We start from the raw sequence: 20196 nt of genomic DNA on the forward strand, positions 1-20196 counted from the left end.
GGAGAAAGAATGAAGAGATAGTGGGTAGCATGTAGTGGGGGGGTGGATTTTGGGGCAGAGAGACATAGAACGACACATAGCAGAGGAAGAAGAGAATGGCACATAGTGGGAAGGGTAAGGTAGAGAATGGTACGTGCAGTGGTGGGTGTGGGAGGAGCTAACGCGGGCACATAGTGGGGATTACTGATAAGACAGAAGTCTAAGGCCCCTTTCGCATGAATGGTCTGATCAAATCCACAATCAATTTTTCAGGCGGACCTGATTGGATGGTCCATTCACTCCTATGGACCTGCAGATGTAAACGGACTTGTGTTCATTTACACCCGCTTACCTCCGGTCCACTAGAAAAAAAATGAAAGGGGATCTGTTCTCCTCCGTCTAGGCGGGTCAAATTAGAGGGTAGTCAGGTGTAAACAGACAGGCAGAGGTTGTTTACTCCCAGCCACCCGTAGAGCAGATTGGGCTCTGTCTGTGTCCAACTGAGCGGACACGGATGGCTTATCCACCCACTCTGTTCTAATCAGCAGGGGATCAGCAGACAGATTCCCTGCTGATCAAACGAGAGTCTGTCCCTTGTGAAAAGGGCCTTAGTCTTAAAGTGTTACTAAACCCAGGACCCTGCATTTACTATATCCGGTCTCCCAGGACCCCGCATTCACTATATCCGCTCTCCCCGGACCCTGCATTCACTGTATCCGGTCTCCCCGGACCCTGCATTCACTGTATCCGGTCTCCCCGGACCCTGCATTCACTGTATCCAGTCTCCCCGGACCCTGCATTCACTGTATCCGGTCTCCCCGGACCCTGCATTCACTATATCTGGTCTCCCACAGTACACAGGATATGGAGGTGCAATTATTTTACTAAATATAAACTGCTAAATGTCTTTTCTTATCAGCAGTTAGAGTAGTCTTGTGACTACTATTGGTGTCCAGCCGAGCACTGGATAAAGCTTGTAGGAGGAGTTTTCATTCTGCTCTAGGAGGATGCAGGACCTGTCTGGACAGTGCTGATTGGCCCTGTACTGATCACATGCACTCTCCCAAGAAAAAAAAAAAAACATTAGCAATACACACCACACTGAGCATGTGCAGAATGACTCCACACAATATGTCTTATTAGGAGATAAGAGGTGGCACTGAAAGAAAGAGGATCAGAGAAGACAGGATTAAACAGCGTTTTTACACAATGCAGAGGATTAACCCCTTAGGTCCCACAGTGAGTATAACCAGCATGCTTTACTGCATATACAGACTGATTTTACTGTTGTGGGTTTAGTCATATTTTCAGGCTATCTCCAGACTAAATATGCATCCGTGTTTAATTTAAAAATGCATATTTTTCTTTTTAACAACACATACTTGAATTATTAAATATATATATCCACCTGCGCTCCACAGACTCCTTATATATAACTAGCTGCTATCATCTACACCCTATACCATGGGACACATAAATTAAATATCAAGATATTGGATGAAGCGCTCTGCTATAATAATGCTAAAAAAACAAAATTTTATACACAAATGTAAAAGTGACTAATACTTAAATAATATATGTGCTAAAATTATATAAAAAAATTTCATATAAGACCAGTCTGCCCCCAAATGGCTAAAACTGGTTATACATGTGCACACACAGCAAAAATAGAAAGTGACCAGGTGCTTGGGTACATAAATAGTGTCTTAATAAATACAAAGGTTTTAAAATCACAGTGAAAGGTGCCAAGTGTTTAAATAACAATAAATATACATATAATATAATCATGTGCAAAAAACATGCTATCACTCTTCTATGAAGAAAATATATATATATTAAAGTGCTTTTGCATTCAGATAGTGCTCAGACCAAAGTGTCACTCCAGTGAATCAATCCTAAATATCCAGAGTGCCTCCTCACCTCCAACATTCGACCCCTAGAGGTCACAAATCATTTATTTAAATGATATTCCAAAAAAGCGACATCAGGATATAACTTGCCCCACGACTCAAAATCTCAATATATACGATGCCTCAGCCATATGTCCATGGACCATGGAAGATTTAAGCACAAAGAGAGATCTCCATAGCGCAATATGTAGTTTTATTATAAAGAAAAGCAGATAGAAAACTCACATGTTCTCAGAAGTGTACAAGCAGTTTCCCCATATCCTATGGGTGTAATAGGAAATCGTGTTTGCCGAAAACCGGAAATACGTCACCGGAAGTGCATCACCGAGCTCCACCCGGAAATAACGTCAATGAGCTCCACGCGTTACACCACTGTCACGTGGCTTCTTCAGGATCCTGAAGAAGCCACGTGACAGTGGTGTAACGCGTGGAGCTCATTGACGTTATTTCCGGGTGGAGCTCGGTGATGCACTTCCGGTGACGTATTTCCGGTTTTCGGCAAACACGATTTCCTATTACACCCATAGGATATGGGGAAACTGCTTGTACACTTCTGAGAACATGTGAGTTTTCTATCTGCTTTTCTTTATAATAAAACTACATATTGCGCTATGGAGATCTCTCTTTGTGCTTAAATCTTCCATGGTCCATGGACATATGGCTGAGGCATCGTATATATTGAGATTTTGAGTCGTGGGGCAAGTTATATCCTGATGTCGCTTTTTTGGAATATCATTTAAATAAATGATTTGTGACCTCTAGGGGTCGAATGTTGGAGGTGAGGAGGCACTCTGGATATTTAGGATTGATTCACTGGAGTGACACTTTGGTCTGAGCACTATCTGAATGCAAAAGCACTTTAATATATATATATTTTCTTCATAGAAGAGTGATAGCATGTTTTTTGCACATGATTATATTATATGTATATTTATTGTTATTTAAACACTTGGCACCTTTCACTGTGATTTTAAAACCTTTGTATTTATTAAGACACTATTTATGTACCCAAGCACCTGGTCACTTTCTATTTTTGCTGTGTGTGCACATGTATAACCAGTTTTAGCCATTTGGGGGCAGACTGGTCTTATATGAAATTTTTTTATATAATTTTAGCACATATATTATTTAAGTATTAGTCACTTTTACATTTGTGTATAAAATTTTGTTTTTTTAGCATTATTATAGCAGAGCGCTTCATCCAATATCTTGATATTTACTTGAATTATTGTTTTTTTTTTTTTTTTTTAAATCAGCCAGAAGTTCTGTTTCAGGGGGTAATGAAAAATTGCTTCTTTATGTGCCACAATTCTCTTTTTTTCTGTGCCTGTCCATGGCAGCATACATCTGGTTTGTGCTCTACCCCTTCCAACACACAGAGACAGTGGTCATTGTACAGTATATATGACAGGGGCGATGCTGTTTCCTCATACAGCAGCTTGCATGCCCCCTCCCCTTCGCTGTCCAGTCACAGAATACTTTGCATTTTATGAACTCCTTTACAAAATATAAAGTGCAACATGATTGGGCAGGATGAAAGGAGGGGCAAGCATATTATGCATTTGAGACCCAAAGGATTGGCATTGGAGCGCTGGAAGTATAGTGATAGTTGTACTCCTGGCACTCATTAAAAATATAAATTGTTAACAAAAGCATATAACTCATATGACTTAACCCATTGCAAACCAGAACATATTAAAAAGTGGCTGAATTCCCAGAGATCTTTTTTAAAGAGAATTTTGCTATGGAAAAAAAATATAAAAGTCAGCAGCTACAATTACTGTAGCAGCTGACTTTTAGGAAACATGAACTTACCAGTGCTGGCCTCACCTTGGCTGGTTGTTCGCTGGTCTTCAGATGCCCGGTGCTAGCATCTTGGATGTGGGATGCCAGCTCTGCCTTCCTGGTGTTTCACAGCCTGCTTCCCCCACTGCACTATCTCCATAGACCAGCAATGGGCAAACTACGGCCCATGGGCCGTATACGGCCCGGCGGACCTTTTAATCCGGCCCGCGGAGCTAGGCTCCTCTCACAGTGCGCCCTGAAGACTGGTGTAGCATGAAAATCTGTCTCCTATGAGGATCTGTCCCCCTCGACGTATCTGCGCATGTGCCGGAGATCGCCGATCGGCTGCTAATGCCTGAAACTGGCACATGCGCAGATACGTCGAGGGGGACAGATCCTCATAGGAGACAGATTTTCATGCTACACCGGAACGGCGCGGGAACACGGCCGTTCCAAAGGTAAGTGAATTGACACAGGGGGGACTTGGGGACTTAATATGGGGGATGAATTACTATGGGGGGATGAATTACTATATGGGGGATAAATTACTATATGGGGGATGAATTACTATATGGGGGTTGAATTACTATATGGGGGATGAATTACTATATGGGGGTTGAATTACTATGGGGGATGAATTACTATATGGGGGATGAATTACTATGGGGGATGAATTACTATATGGGGGATTAATTACTATGGGGGAATATTACTATACTTACTATGGATGACACATACACATCATTCATCTACTCTTGGTCCGGCCCCCGGGTCCAATATATGAACCCATTGCGGCCCTCAAGTCAAAAAGTTTGCCCACCCCTGCCATAGACCCACAGCCCCCTGGGACCTTTGACGTGTCCTAGGTGGTTGTGGGCAGGAGGGAGGCTAACTTCTGCTTGGATGTGAAGCAAGTACCTGTCAGAAATAGATACACGCGCCAAGAAGGAAAAAAAAATCGAACCTTTAATGGTGGTGGTAGAGAAGGAAAAGCGGAACTACCCTTTTTAGGCGAAGTTCTGCTTTAAGATGAATAAATGTCACTATTTGTGCTACAGAGTTTTCTTTTCAGTCCAAATATGTGAGGGATTAATACGAAAGTGTTGTCAATTTCTTTTAAAGGACATTCAGAGACTCCGCTCTCTCCTGGCTCTCATCCTACCTGTCACAACGCTCTTTCAGTGTTACCTATAACGCTACCACCTCCCCCTCACTCCCCCTCTCTGTTGGGGTCCCTCAGGGCTCTGTCCTCGGCCCCTTCTCTTCTCCATCTACACCTTCTCCCTTGGCCAACTCATACACTCACGGCTTCAACTACCACCTCTATACCGACGACACACAAATCTATCTCTCAACCCCCCACCTCACCCCCTCGGTCTCCGCCCGAATCACACACCTACTGAGCGACATATCAGACTGGATGTCGCTCCACTTCCTGAAACTGAACCTCTCCAAAACCGAGTTTCTTGTCTTCCCCCCCAGCCCGGACCCCACCCCCCATTGACTTCTCCATCACATCCAACAACGCCACCATCAAACCTGCCCCGCAGGCCAGAGTACTTGGTGTCATTCTGGACTCCAACCTATCCTTCCAGCCCCAAGTCCAATCTTTAACAAACTCGTGCAGACTCCACCTCCGCAACATCGCCAAAATCCACACGTTCCTAACCCCAGAAACCACTAAACAGCTCATCCACTCCCTCATCATATCACGACTCGACTACTGCAACTCCCTCCTTACTGGCCTGCCTCACCGCTGGCTATCACCGCTTCAGTCGATCCTGAATACGGCTGCCAGACTCATTCACCTTTCCAACCGCTCCATTTCCACCCCCCCTCTGCCAATCCCCCCACTGGCTTCCGATTGTGCAATGGATCAAATTCAAAATCCTAACACTGACGTACAAAGCTGTCCACCGTACTGCCCCGAACTACATCACTGACCTAATATCCAAGTACCGCCCAGCACGCACACTCCGCTCCTCACAAGACCTCCTTCTCTCTAGTTCCCTGGTCTCCTCCTCCCATGCCCGCCACCAGGACTTCTCCAGGGTGTCACCCATACTCTGGAACTCCCTGCCCCAACCCATCAGATTATCACCTACTCTCCTCTCCTTTAGGCGCACCCTGCAAACCCATCTCTTCAGGAAAGCCTACCCCACCCCCTGCTAACTTGCCGATCTCCTCCACTCTTCCTACCACTCCATCCCCCACAGCTATCTCCTCCTGTGCCACCATCCCCTCCCTCCTAGATTGTAAGCTCCAAATAGCAGGGCCCTCGATCCCCTCATGTTTTGCATTGTATTGGTATTGTTCTGTCGCATGTTCTGTCTCCCTTTGTAATGTACAGCGCTGAGCGAACTATTGGCACTTTATAAATACTGTATAATAATAATAATAATAATTTACTCCAAGCAAACCATTTTACTAAATGGAAATAGCAGACCTTTGTTAATGGCTTACACCATTGTACTGCGTAAAGTGATCATGTGGCTGATAAACCAGCTCCAACTTCACTTAGTGAACCAGGGCTGATATTTTCTGTACCCTATTGCTGTGTAAAAAAAAGCATGGCCTTCAAGGTGTCTACTGTATATATGCAGGAAGATGCTATCTTAAAGTGTAAACCCTCAAAATGATCTTTTATTTGCTCCCTTTCAGTCTGTGAAGTATGCCATTGGATTTGTTTTCTTATATCTGTTCAATAAAGTGCAAACATTTCTACATGCGATTTATGGGTAACTATGTTTCCAGGAGTCTTTCAGGACAGCACTTGAGATTTTAGCTCCACCCACAACTCGCAGGAACACTGCAACTCAACTCTATAAAAGAGGACCCTCCACAAAGCTTGTCAGTTGTAGAAGAAAAGGTTTTCTACTAAGATTGCCCTGTATTTGGCTCCAACCATCTTCCCATCAACTCTGACCAGCTTTCCTGTCCCTGCTGAAGAAAAGCATCCCCACAATGTGATGCTGATGGTAGCGTGTTCAGGGTGATGTGCAGTGTTCGTCTTCCACCACACATAGAGTTTTTCTTTTAGGCCAAAAAGTTCAATTTTGGTCTAATCTGACCAGAGCACCTTCTTCTACATGTTTGCTGTGTCCCCCACATGGCTTCTCACAAACTGCAAATAGGACTTCTTATGGCTTTCTTTCAACAATGGCTTTCTTCTTGCCACTCTTCCATAACGGCCAGATTTGTGGAGTGCACAACTAATAGTTGTCCTGTGGACAGATTCTCCCACCTGAGCTGTGGATCTCTGCAGCTCCTCCAGAGTTATCATAGGCCTCTTGGCTGCGTCTCTGATTAATGCATTCCTCCAATCCATGATACATTTGATCATAAAGTGACATTATATCACTTTCAAAAGCTCGTCCACATCATCCAGGTTTGATTAAAATTTTGAGGTTTTCCTTTCCCTGTCCTCCCATTCTCCCTCCTTGGAAAGCCCAGGCTGAAAGTTGGAAGGCAGAGGTAAAGGACCATATCTATGAGCAATGCATGGAAAGTGCCATGGATGATAACAGGGAAGGAGCATAGAGGAGAAAAAGAAGGAATAAAGTCACATGGGGTGGAGCACAATCTGTATGTATCGTACCATAAAGCCACCAATGACTATAATTGCCATATTGTATGTAGACTTGAATTTGGTGGCATAGTAGGGGGGGGGGGGTTTGGAGGGAAGTAGCCTGGTACTTGGTTTTTACCAGCAGGGCTGCAGACAGTGCAGGGGGCCATAGCCATAGAAAATGGAGGTAACGACCTGCGGGGAAGAGGGTGCGGTAGCATAGTAGGGAGGGGGTCAGGATGGAAGTAGCCTGGTACTTGGTATTTACCAGTAAGTGAGCTCCATGGCAGCATACATGGGGTTTAGCATTGCTCCTTTAAACCTATGGTAGACTGGTTAACCTGCCAAAGATTATCATTCTCTTTCTTTGCTCACCTATGGACACTTGCTTCTTTGCCTCTGACTAGGTTCAGCTTCTCCTGGACTAAAGTCCTGGACTAAAGTCTCTACTGTCTCTGAATGTGCCAATAAGGAGGGACTGGAGCCCCAACCTGGTGGTCTTTCACATCAGTTAACTCCGACAGCAGTAAATTTGATTGAATCTGATTGTGTTGCACTCTCCCTTCTCCTACCTGAGCCCCCCTTTCCTGGTTAGATCTACAGTTGTAGTGTGCTAGATAGCATTCTGTCCTCCTCCTTCACTGACCATGCGTTGCCTTCCCATATGGGTAGATGGTCTAACTACCAGGGCTGTGGAGTCGGAGGAAATTTTGGGTACCTGGAGTCGGAGTCGGCAAACAATGCTCCGACTCCGATTAAATTTAGATTGGAATTAAAAAAAAGCAAGTTTAAATGTCCCAATTCACAAAAAGTTATAATTAATGACTTCTCTACTGTAAGAATAAAGACCAATGCATGCAGTGCCTCACGTAACCGCAAAACGAACACGTTAAGTGACCATGAAGAAGCATGCTTTTCATGTGCTTTACTATATGGCACGCAACGCACAATTAGGAGCGGCAATACTTATACTTTCCATAGTGTTTTACAGATTTTGTTTTTGGTTCATATAGATAAGCTTTGTTTTTGTTCTAAAACAACCAAATAATGTGGTTTGTATTTTTGGACTGGTAAAGTTCCTGTTCCTGATGTTTATGCCTGCTGCTACTATTCAGCCACTTGATTAATTAATAAAAAAAAATTAATAAAACTTTGTTGTTTTCATTGTGTTTGTCTTTTGCTTAAACTGTTTAATACAGTAGACTGTTGGCTTCCCAGCCAGTAGTCCTGTGCTAATGACATCTATGTTGCCTTTCTTTCCTTCAAGGAATGTATAAAATACATTTGCATATTAATACAGAGGAGTCAGAGTCGGAAGTACAAAAAACTTAGGAGTCGGGAGACGGAACATTTATCTACCGACTCCACAGCCCTGCTAACTACGCCACAAGGCCATCAAAATGGCCAATGGTGCACAGTGACTATGCAAATGCCATGCTGAGACCAGGGGCGGACTGACAACTCCTGGGGCCCCCGGGCAATAGGGGATCATGGGGCCCCTGTGTCCTTGCCCAAACTCAAAAAAGCCTATGAAAAAGGTACCAGGGGCTTCTCATAGGGCCCCCTACTGACCCCGGGCCCTCGGGCAGTGCCCGAGTTTCCAAATGGTCAGTCCGCCCCTGGCTGAGACTCATGCTGATGTAGTGCGGCAGAGGTTGCTTTACAGCAGTCCATTCAGAGGTTAGGAAGAAAGGGGTAGAACCTCCTATTGTTCCTCAGAGCCATGCTGCAGACTGGGAGAGAAGCTGAGGCCATCTGGTGACATTTTTCTATTACTACAACTAATCACAATGGGATTATGCAAGAGTGATGTGTATCAACGGTCACATTCCTATTCTCATTATATTATGAGCTGCCTGGCTCATGGTGGGGTTATACAGCAGTAATATTGTGGTTCTGGGATCACATATCCCTCCTATAATTGTATTAGCTGCCGTACTCATTAGTGCAATGGACCAGGCTGCCTCAACAGACCACTCAATGCCCAATAAGAATAGCTCATATTAACTGCGATATAACTAAAAAATGTTGCGCTCCCAATCTCTAACAAACTTATAAATTAGTGACTTCAAATTATATCCAAGAAAAACAAACAATATACCATACATAAATAAATGAATATCAAGTTAAATGTGATGTGAATCAAATAAAATTAAAAAAAAACAGTCCGATTACTCAAATTATAGTCCAAAAAAAGGGATTTGTGATGACGCGATTCAAACACACCAATTGTGACTTTTCGTGAATCCTTAAATCATTAAAGATGTGCGCTCACCTCCTTACAAGCCTAACAGGCTTAATACACTTTTTGTTCACATACATGGAACCTGCTAGAATTTGCTGCAGCATGGAATGGATGTTGGATACCTCCTATGTACTCCACAATGCTTCTCTCCTTATACACTCGTTATCCCTGCAGGGATCTCTCCCTCCTTCAGCTGCTCAGGATCCCCTGCTCACTCCTCTTAGATGTTCCTCGTGTGTGTAACTTGCGAGCCACTAAAATATTCCTCTGGATCGCTAACATTTATCACATACTCAAACTGTGTAAAAAACACCATATAACTAAAAAAAGTTGCGCTCCCAATCTCTAAAAAACTTATAAATTAGTGACTTCAAATTATATATCCATGAAAAACAAACAATATACCATACATAAATAAATACCATATATACCATACATAAATAAATTACAAGCGTTTAGACCAGAAACAAATTATGGCTCCCACATCGATGGGTATTAGACCAACAACTGTGTGGTTCCCAAATCAATGAATATTCAGACCAGCAGGTGAAAGACCAACAAAGATGGCTGCGGAACGCCGCGGATAGCGTGCGCTGCACTCACCGGATGTGACGTCACAGAGCCTTCGCCAAAAAAGGAAACTACGTTGACGCACTTCGCCCCTCCTCCAGTGCATTCTCACAGACCGGGGAACACACTTCACCAATAAAAGCTCATTTGACTCATAAACCATACAAGCTAAGAGTCCATTATGTCTGGTGAGTGTGGATTGTACCGAAAGGTGATCACGGATGGTGTGGGGATATTGTTTAAGGAACACATTTGGTTTTTTGGCACAGTTTCTTTAACCACTTGACCTCCAGAGGATTTACCCCCCTTAATGACCAGGCCTCTTTTTGCTACTCAGCGCTGCACTAACTCAACTGATAATTGTGCGGTCATGCAATGCTGCACCCAAACAAAATTTACGTCCTTTTTTTCACACAAATAGAGCTTTCTTTCGATGGTATTTGATCACCTGTGCGCTTTTTATTTTTCACACTATAAACAAAAAAAGGCCAAAAATTTTGAAGAAAAACGATATTTTTTACTTTCAGCTATAAAAAATATATAGTAAACTCAAAGTTAGTTATAAATTTAGGCCAAAATGTATTCTGCTAAATGTTTTTGACAAAAAAAATCCCAATAAGTGTATATTAATTGCTTTGTGTGAAAGTTATAGCGTCTACAAACTATGGTATAGATACTGCAATTTACGCCATTTTTTTGCTATACAGCGCTGCGCTAGTTTAACAGAAAATTGCGCGGTAATGCAAAATTAAATTTACATTTTTTTTTTCCCACAAATTGAGCTTTCTTTCGGTGGTATTTGATCGCCTGTGCGGTTATTATTTTTTGCGCTATAAAAAAAAAGGCTGACAATTTTGAGGAAAAAAAACAATATTTTGGACTTTTTGCTATAAAACATGTCCAGTAAAAAAAAATGTAAAAATCAAATTTAGTCATAAATTTCTGCCAAAATGCGTTCTGCGACATGTCTTTGCTAAACAAAAAAAAACTCAATACGTGTAAATTAATTGGTTTACGTGAAATTTATAGCGTTTACAAATGGCGGGAAAGATACTGGGATTTTTAGTTTTTTTTATACTAATAATGGCGGCGATCAGGGACTTATGGCGGCGATCAGGGACTTATGGCGGCGATCAGCGACTTATGGCGGGACTGCGGCGGACATTCTGACATTGGGGGGTACTGACTTGGGTTCACTGACATCCCCAGTGACACCAATACAGTAATCAGTGCAAAAAAACCACTGTACTAATGGCACTGGGGAGGAAGGGGTTAACTGTGTGAGGGAAGTGTTTTACTAGGGGGCGGGGGTGTGTACTGCAGGGCACACTGCTGATCGGGAGAGAGAAACTCTTCTGTCCCGATCAGCATGTCCTGGAGCTGTCAGGGAACTGACAGAAAGCACAGCTACTGCAGCTGTGCTCTCTGTCAGCGATTGCCGCCGATCGCCGGGACATAGCCAGTAACGACCGGCTGTGACTCGGCGACTGACATGCGCGGCTGTGATCGGCGGGACAGGTAGGGCGGCGGCGCGCCTCACCCACGCCCCCTACCTGTTTTAAAAACACGTTTTAAAACATGGTTTTGCCCAGCCGTGCCGCCCTGCCGCCGTATTTCCACAGTGGCTGGGCGGCATGTGGTTAACTGGAACATTGTATCACCATTTATTTGGGACAGTGGACTTTTTATTAGTTTTATTATTTTTTTTATTTATCTCATCACTGTTGATATAATCACTATTGTTTGTTTAATTTTTGCGCTGTAATATTAGGTTTTATTATTTTTTTTATTTATCTCATCACTGTTGATATAATCACTATTGTTTGTTTAATTTTTGCGCTGTAATATTATTTTTATAACCTAGATGTATGTCCAAATCCCATCTATGGTTTAACCCATGAGGTGATCTAGTTTGTAAGCTGTGTATCCATCGTGCCTCTTTCTGTATTAATATATGATGCATATCACCCCCTCAAGGGTGGGTTGTAACTCTATCAATGCCACAAAATCAAAACAAAGTAGTGTCTCCAGCATGAACATCTCTAAAGTGCCTAGATACACTAGAAAACTGTTTTGCTTGAAAAGTACTTGAATCACAAAAGTATTTTCCAATATGTATTCTCAAAGGACGTATTGTACAGCCAACATATTGTAAACGACAACTCGTACAGTAAATAAGGTGCACTACATAAGTAATGTAGCAATTTACATAATGTAAGATTTTAAAGCTTTCTCCTGTAGTGAAAGAGTCAAAAGTTTTAGTGCACAGGTTCAGTCGACAATATTTGCAAGTCTTATACACACAAGCATATGAGCCTGTGCATGACAACCGTGGATGTAGTATTCTTGGAGGTAAAAAGACCAGGGGAAAGTAATGAGCTTAACCACTTCCAGTCTGGACACTTTCACCCCCTTCCAGTCCGGACACTTTCACCCACTTCCAGTCCGGACACTTTCACGCCCTTCCAGTCCGGACACTTTCACCCCCTTCCAGTCCGGACACTTTCACCCCCTTCCAGTTCAGGCCAATTTTCAGCTTTCAGCGCTATCACACTTTGAATGACAATTGCGCGGTCATTCAACATTGTACCCATATGAATTTTTTAGCATTTTTTTGAGACAGATAAAACTTTATTTTGGTGGTATTTATTCACTACTGGAATTTTTTTTTTTTGCTATATAAATGAAAAAGTCCAAAAATTTAGAACAAATTTTGCAAATAAATAATCTTTCTTCATAAATCTTGACCAAAATGTATTCATCTATCTTTTTATTAAAAAAAAAAAAACCCAAATTAGTTCATAACCAAAAATTATAATTTTGAAAAAAAAAGTTTTTACATTTTTATATTATTATTTATGTTTTTTTAACATACTGTCACCCTAGCAGTACAGTGTCACCATAGTGACACTGTACTACTTGTGGGGGGTGATGAAGATTTTTTTTTTTTTTTTTTTTTTTTTTACACTGATTGCTTTTACACCCATAAAGGCTGTAAAAGCAATCATTTCTCCTTCTTTCTGGCTGCATTTTGCAAATAAATAATCTTTCTTCATAAATCTTGGCCAAAATGTATTCATCTATCTTTTTATTAAAAAAAACCCAAATTAGTTTATAACCAAAAATTATAATTTTTAAAAAAAATGTTTTTACATTTTTATATTATTATTTATGTTTTTTTAACATACTGTCACCCTATCAGTACAGTGTCACCATAGTGACACTGTACTACTTGTGGGGGGGTGATGAAGATTTTATTTTTCTTTTTTTTTACACTGATTGCCCATAAAGGCTGTAAAAGCAATCATTTCTCCTTCTCTCTGGCTGCATTCCTGCAGCCATTGAGAAATACTGTGAAAGCTGTGATTGGTCTTAGCTTGTCACATGGTACAAGGCTGTTGTGAATAGCCTTGTACCATGTGACCTCTGTGATCATTCATATATTTCACAAGTAGTAAGCGTTGAAGTCAGGAAGTGATATCTTGTTAACTACTATTCATGTGATCATTGATTGGCCAATCAGTGACCACATGAATCGGGAACTCACACAGAGGTCTTGTACAGCGATCTGTGTTCCGCTGTGTCTGGAGGGCACAGCAGGCACCAATCGCGGTGCTGTGCGCTCCCAGGGAGTGCGCGCAGGCAATGGATTCGGGGGGACGTTTAGAAACGTCCACCCGCATTGGCAGTGCTCCCGTCCAGCTGTTTGTCTACATGGGCCGGATGGGAAGTGGTTAACGTGGGTGCTCTTCGGCAATAGAATCTGCAGCCTTGTTTTAACACTGGAAGGAAATCTGGATCTACATATAAGATCGGAAGATTCTTTTTAATAATATCTGTTATTTGTTTATACTCTGGAGAAAAAGTAACAAAAGTAATTTTGTTACATTCTAATCTTCTGTCCCTACTGTTAGATCTATGTCTATTGTTACCTAATAGGTTATCAGGATCTCTTGCCTCTGCAATATGCCTGCCCCTTTCATTGCTCCAAAATGGAAAACCTCTTTCCTGTAGCCTAATTTGTATGGTACAACCAGGGGTGTATGTACCATAAGGCAAACAAGGCATTTGCCTAGGGTGGCATTTTTCAGGGGGGCAGCAGCATTTTTCAGGGGGACAGCGCCACCCCCCGAAAGAAGTGATGGAAGAAGGAAAACACGCAGCATGGGGACCATTGGGTATCTGAGAGAGGCTGCGGGCTTCTTGATGGTATATGCAGAGCCTGACTCTTGTTTCTGGGGATGTCCAGAGCTGTGAAGGTGAGTTTCTTCTCTCTATTGCCAGGGTGGAGGGGGGGGTGGTTGCCAGTGTATCGGGGGCGGTGGTAGTGGAAGGCTCTCTTGGGTGAGGGGAGGGCTGGGGTGTTGTTGGTCAATGTCAGGCTCTCTTCATGTGGGAGAGGGGTTTTGGTCAGTGTCAGGGTCTCTCCATGGTGGTGGTGACGATTTTTGTGTTGCCTAGGGCAGCAGGAAACCTAAATACACCACTGGGTACAACATTCCTTTCTGAACATTTCCTCTTGTTGGGGATTGGCCAGGATCCTCTAATAGTACAGACCAGCCACTCCTCACCTCTGCCCACTGTTTCTGGATCTTTCTCCAAAGTCCTGGAGCAGGGGGAAATTCCAGAGGTCTGGTCTGCAGAGCCTCTTGGCTCTGACCTAAATTGGACCCACCTGGCTATCACACCCAGGCTCAGCCTCTAACAAATGATGCTAGAGCTACCCCTGGCTACCTAGGAGGGTGCTACACTCGCAAGTCTGCTATCTTCAATCTGAATGTATTGCCCATCCAAGAGGAGATGTAACACAATTTATGAGGACATTCACAGATAAATTCCAAAAAATGAGCAAACATACTTGTCTTGGAAATGCGGTGTCACACTTCAGTAATGACAACTTTGGGAACTCCAGGTAAAACTCCGGACACGAACTTGAGGAAAACAAGCTTTATTAACCAGTTGGTGACTTAGCCAGACTAACGTATGCAAAGCTGAGTGCCTTGAAAAAGCATCTTACAGGGTATACCTATCAGCAATTACGTCACAATGCGTATATTTCCTCTTTCACTTTCTGTACATTTAAAAGACTTTCTAAGCAGTGAAAATATGGCCTTGCTAGATAAATTATCTTCAGCTGAAAATTAAGGTACCAGCTACAGACTGGAACACATTATTCCACAGGAAATAAGGGAGGGGGGAAATGAGCTGATGACCTTGCAAACAGATGATGTTAGAAATGTTAAAGTTTAAAGGGGAACTCTGCAATATTTGGGTGCTGCCACACTTCCATGGATCCACTCACTTTTGGGAGGTCGGCTTCAGACATAGGCAATACTTCTGAGGAACATAGCCCCTGCCGCACTGCTGAATGCGGGGCTAGTTAGCACCCAATTTTTCACCCCCAAAGGGGTTCTCTGCCTTATCAGAGTATTTAGCAAAACTTGACTAACTACCTTATTCCCCTGAGTTTGCAGGACTTTGCGACTTTTGGCTGTTTCCAAAATTAAAAAATGCCTTAAAAGGACACAGATTTGATGACATTCTAGGCGTCCAGAGACTGCGCAGTGTTCTGGAAAACGAATTCCAGAAATATTTCTGGCAGTGACACAGTCGTCAAGAGGGGACTACTTTGAAGGTGGCAGCAGCCACTAGTGTATGTGTAAACATTTTTTTTACAGTATTCTAGACATATGTAGAATGAAAATATTTGTTTTGTTTCGTATCGATTCGTTAGGTTACTAATTTGGTTTCATTGCATTTGTAACTAAATTAGTTTAGATTAGTTTTTGACCAGATTCAAATTTTTTCAATGGATTTAAAGTATTTGATACGAATTGAAAATATTGAATCAATCCAAATTTATTGTGAAGAATAGCTGGTTCTATTCTATTCGAACTTCAGAAGACGGTTATATTATTTTTATTTTGTTGTATTTTTTTCTATTCTATTCCTTTATTTTCTATTCTATTCTTTTATTTTCTATTCTGTTCTGTTTTACTCTATTCCTTTCTATTCTGTTTTATTCTCTTCTATTCTTTTTGAATTTCGGAAGATAGCTACAGTGGGGCACAAAAGTATTTAGTCAGCCACTAATTGTGCAAGTTCTCCCACTTAAAAAGATGAGAGAGGCCTGTAATTGGCATCATAGGTAGACCTCAACTATGAGAGACAAAATGAGAAAACAAATCCAGACAATCACATTGGCTGATTTGGAAAGAATGTATTTGCAAATTATGGTGGAAAATAAGTATTTGGTCACCTACAAACAAGCAAGATTTCTGGCTCTCACAGACCTGTACCTTCTTTAAGAGGCTCCTCTGTCCTGCACTCATTACCTGTATCAATGGCACCTGTTTGAACTTGTTATCAGTATAAAAGACACCTGTCCACAACCTCAAACAGTCACACTCCAAACTCCACTATGGTGAAGACCAAAGAGCTGTCGAAGGACACCAGAAACAAAATTGTAGACCTGCACCAGGCTGGGAAGACTGAATCTGCAATAGGCAAGCAGCTTGGTGTGAACAAATCAACTGTGAGAGCAATAATTAGAAAATGGAAGACATACAAGACCACTGATAATCTCCCTCGATCACAAGAACGGTGAGCAAAAATCCCAGGACCACATGGGGGGACCTAGTGAATGACCTGCAGAGAGCTGGGACCAACGTAACAAAGACTACCATCAGTAACACACTACGCCGCCAGAGACTCAGATCCTGCAGTGCCAGACGTGTCCCCTTGCTTAAGCCGGCACATGTCCGGGCCCGTCTGAAGTTTGCTAGAGAGCATTTGGATGATCCAGAAGAGGATTGGGAGAATGTCATATGGTCAGATGAAACCAAAATAGAACTGTTTGGTAGAAACACAACTCGTCGTGTTTGGAGGAGAGAGAATGCTGAGTTGCATCCAAAGAATACCATACCTACTGTGAAGCATGGGGGTGGCAACATCATGCTTTGGGGCTGTTTCTCCGCAAAGGGACCAGAACAACTGATCCATGTACAGGACAGAATGAATGAGGCCATGTATCGTGAGATTTTGAGTGCAAACCTCCTTCCATCAGCAAGGGCATTGAAGATGAAACGTGGCTGGGTCTTCCAACATGACAATGATCCCAAACATACCGCCCGGGCAATGAAGGAGTGGCTTCGTAAGAAGCATTTCAAGGTCCTGGAGTGGCCTAGCCAGTCTCCAGATCTCAACCCCATAGAAAACCTTTGGAGGGAGTTGAAAGTTCGTGTTGCCCAGCGACAGCCCCAAAACATCACTGCTCTAGAGGAGATCTGCATGGAGGAATGGGCCAACATACCAGCAACAGTGTGTGCCAACCTTGTGAAGACTTACAGGAAACGTTTGACCTCTGTCATTGCCAACAAAGGATATATAACAAAGTATTGAGATGAACTTTTGATATTGACCAAATATGTATTTTCCACCATAATTTGCAAATAAATTCTTTCCAAATCAGCCAATGTGATTGTCTGGATTTTTTTTCTCATTTTGTCTCTCATAGTTGAGGTCTACCTATGATGCCAATTACAGGCCTCTCTTATCTTAAAAAAGTGGGAGAACTTGCACAATTGGTGGCTGACTAAATACTTTTTTGCCCCACTGTATATTCTATTTTACTCTATTCTTTTCTACTCTGTTCTTTTTTTTCTATTCTATTTTATTTCTTTATTTTCTATTCTATTTTGTTTTACTCTATTCTATTCAAAATTTAAATTTCGGTGGACGGCTGTATTCTTTTTATTCTATTCTGTTCAAATCCATTCTATTTTTTATTTGACTCTTTTATATTCCTTTTATTTTCTATTCTATTATTTTTTTTTATTCTATTGTGTTCTATTCTTTTTGAAATTCGAATTTTGAAAGACGGCTATATTCTAACACTAATGCACACACAGACTTTGAAGGAAATCAGCAACATTCAACAATATGCTGATATTTTAATTGTTTAAATGTTTTTGAATTTGGACAAAATTTTGTTTTGTTGTTTTGGATTCGTTTTAAATTCATTACTATTGAAACTTGGATACATCTAAACCTCCGAATAACGAAAATTTTGTCCAAATTTTGATCTGGAACTAAACGAAGCACACATTTACAGCATTCCAGGAAGCAAATTGTCACACCTCGTACATCTGCCTGTTCGTAGGGACTACTGACGTTGGAGATGATTGGAATGGCTATGTGAAAGGGCCCCAACACAATCTTTCCAAGGCAAACCGAGGACGCCTTATCCATGTGGGCCGATGTCCTCCCCCTAAGATTGGCTCACTGCTGTTTATTTTCCCAGGAAGTCTGCACAGAGCTTGAGGTAAAATCTCCGACATCTTCTGCAATGGGAAGTATATTTCTGATACAATGTTTAAAATAGGTTGTCGCTATGAGCTTTTCCGTGTTTCCTATTTCTTAACACCTCAGTATTTTGTTGTGATTAGCTGTGATTGGGCAAAGCTGATCACATGATACAGGTGGGCTATGATTGGCCCTGTCTGTATCATGTGACTGCCTTGACCAGTCACAGCTAACAACATAATTGTATAAAATGGATGGCATGACAGGAAGCCATCCATTGTATACAATCGACGTGATCTGCTGTGATTGGTCACATGACACTGGCAACGGATAGGTGTAGTAATATGTCCCGTGGACACAGCTGGTGACAGAACGTGCCGCGGCCATCACCGCACCCAGTCACAATGGCGAGTGTCCCCCCCGGTCGTCAATCTGCTATAGGCTGGGTGGGATACTCACCGTTGTGACTGGATATCATATGACGTCCTTTCAAGACGAGCCACCCACATGGCAGCGGGGCGCGATCTGTCACCGGCTGTGTCCATGGGACACAGCCGATGACATATCACTACACCGACCCGTTGCAGTGTCATGTGACCACTGTGACCAATCACAGCAGATCACATGTCAGTTGTATACAATGGATAGCTTCTTGTCATGCCATCCATTGTATACAATTATGTTGTTAGCTGTGACTGGTCAAGGCAGTCACATGATACCAACAGGGCCAATCACAGCCCATCTGTATCATGTGATCAGCTTTGCCCATTCACAGCTAATCACAACAAAAGACTGAATGAATCAGTTTCATTCAGTAACAATGATTGCAAATATCAATGAAATACATCGGTATTAGCAATCATAATGTGTTAAAAAAAAAATCCTGATCACTTGCCCAGAGTAGTTTGATGTTACTATGGTAACATTGTATTGCTTTGGTCACAGTGTGCTCAAAAAATGAAATAGTAAAAAAAAAGATATAATGTAATAAAAAATAAATTAAAAAAAAAATACAAATTCAATTATTATTATTATTTTCACCAAAGAAATGTAGCAGAATACATTTTGACCTAAATTTATGAAGAAATGTTATTTATTTGCAAAATTGAAACGAAGACAAGTGCTTTTTTAAAAAAAGTTTCAGGTGTTTTTTGTTTTATTTAGCAAAAATTAAAAAACTCAGTGGCGATTAAATACCACCAAAAGAAAGCTCTGTGTGAAAAAAAATGATAAAAATGTCATATGGGTACAGTGTTGCACGACCGCGCAATTATCACTCAAAGTGCGACAGCGCTGAAAGCTGACCTGGGCAGGAAGGGGTTATAAGTGCCCGGTATTGAAATGGTTAAGTACAGCACTGAGATGGCGATAATCAAGGTGTACCTCCCAATATAGCCATCATACACTGGGCGGGGCCTCTTCTCACCACAGTAACCCATAGCAACCAATAAGAATTCACTAGACTAAGGTCAAATTTGTACAAGATGGATTACGATTGGCCGAGGGCACTTCACTGGTGGGGACACAGGGTCACCCGTGGTATTGGAGTCATTTTCACACACATTTTATTAATCACAGAATTTCCACAATAATTTCTGCCTTTTCATCTCTTTCCTATTTCTAACATTGACAAGTCCAATTTTGACTGGTCAGGTGGACACCCATCTTAGCTGTTTCCCAAAACCAAGGATGGAAATTGCCGCTCGGCCCTCCCACAGAGGTGACATGTCAATGATCTCCTGAAACGTGAGAGTACCAAGATGGCGCTCCAGACAGCCCTCATTGCACTCGCGCATGCGCAGAAGGAATATACCGCCTCCTCAGGCTAGGCACAT

The sequence above is a fragment of the Staurois parvus genome, unplaced genomic scaffold (assembly GCF_062004578.1).
Source record: "Staurois parvus isolate SC_StPar_1 unplaced genomic scaffold, SC_StPar_1.0 ptg001112l, whole genome shotgun sequence".
NCBI lineage: Eukaryota > Metazoa > Chordata > Amphibia > Anura > Ranidae > Staurois > Staurois parvus.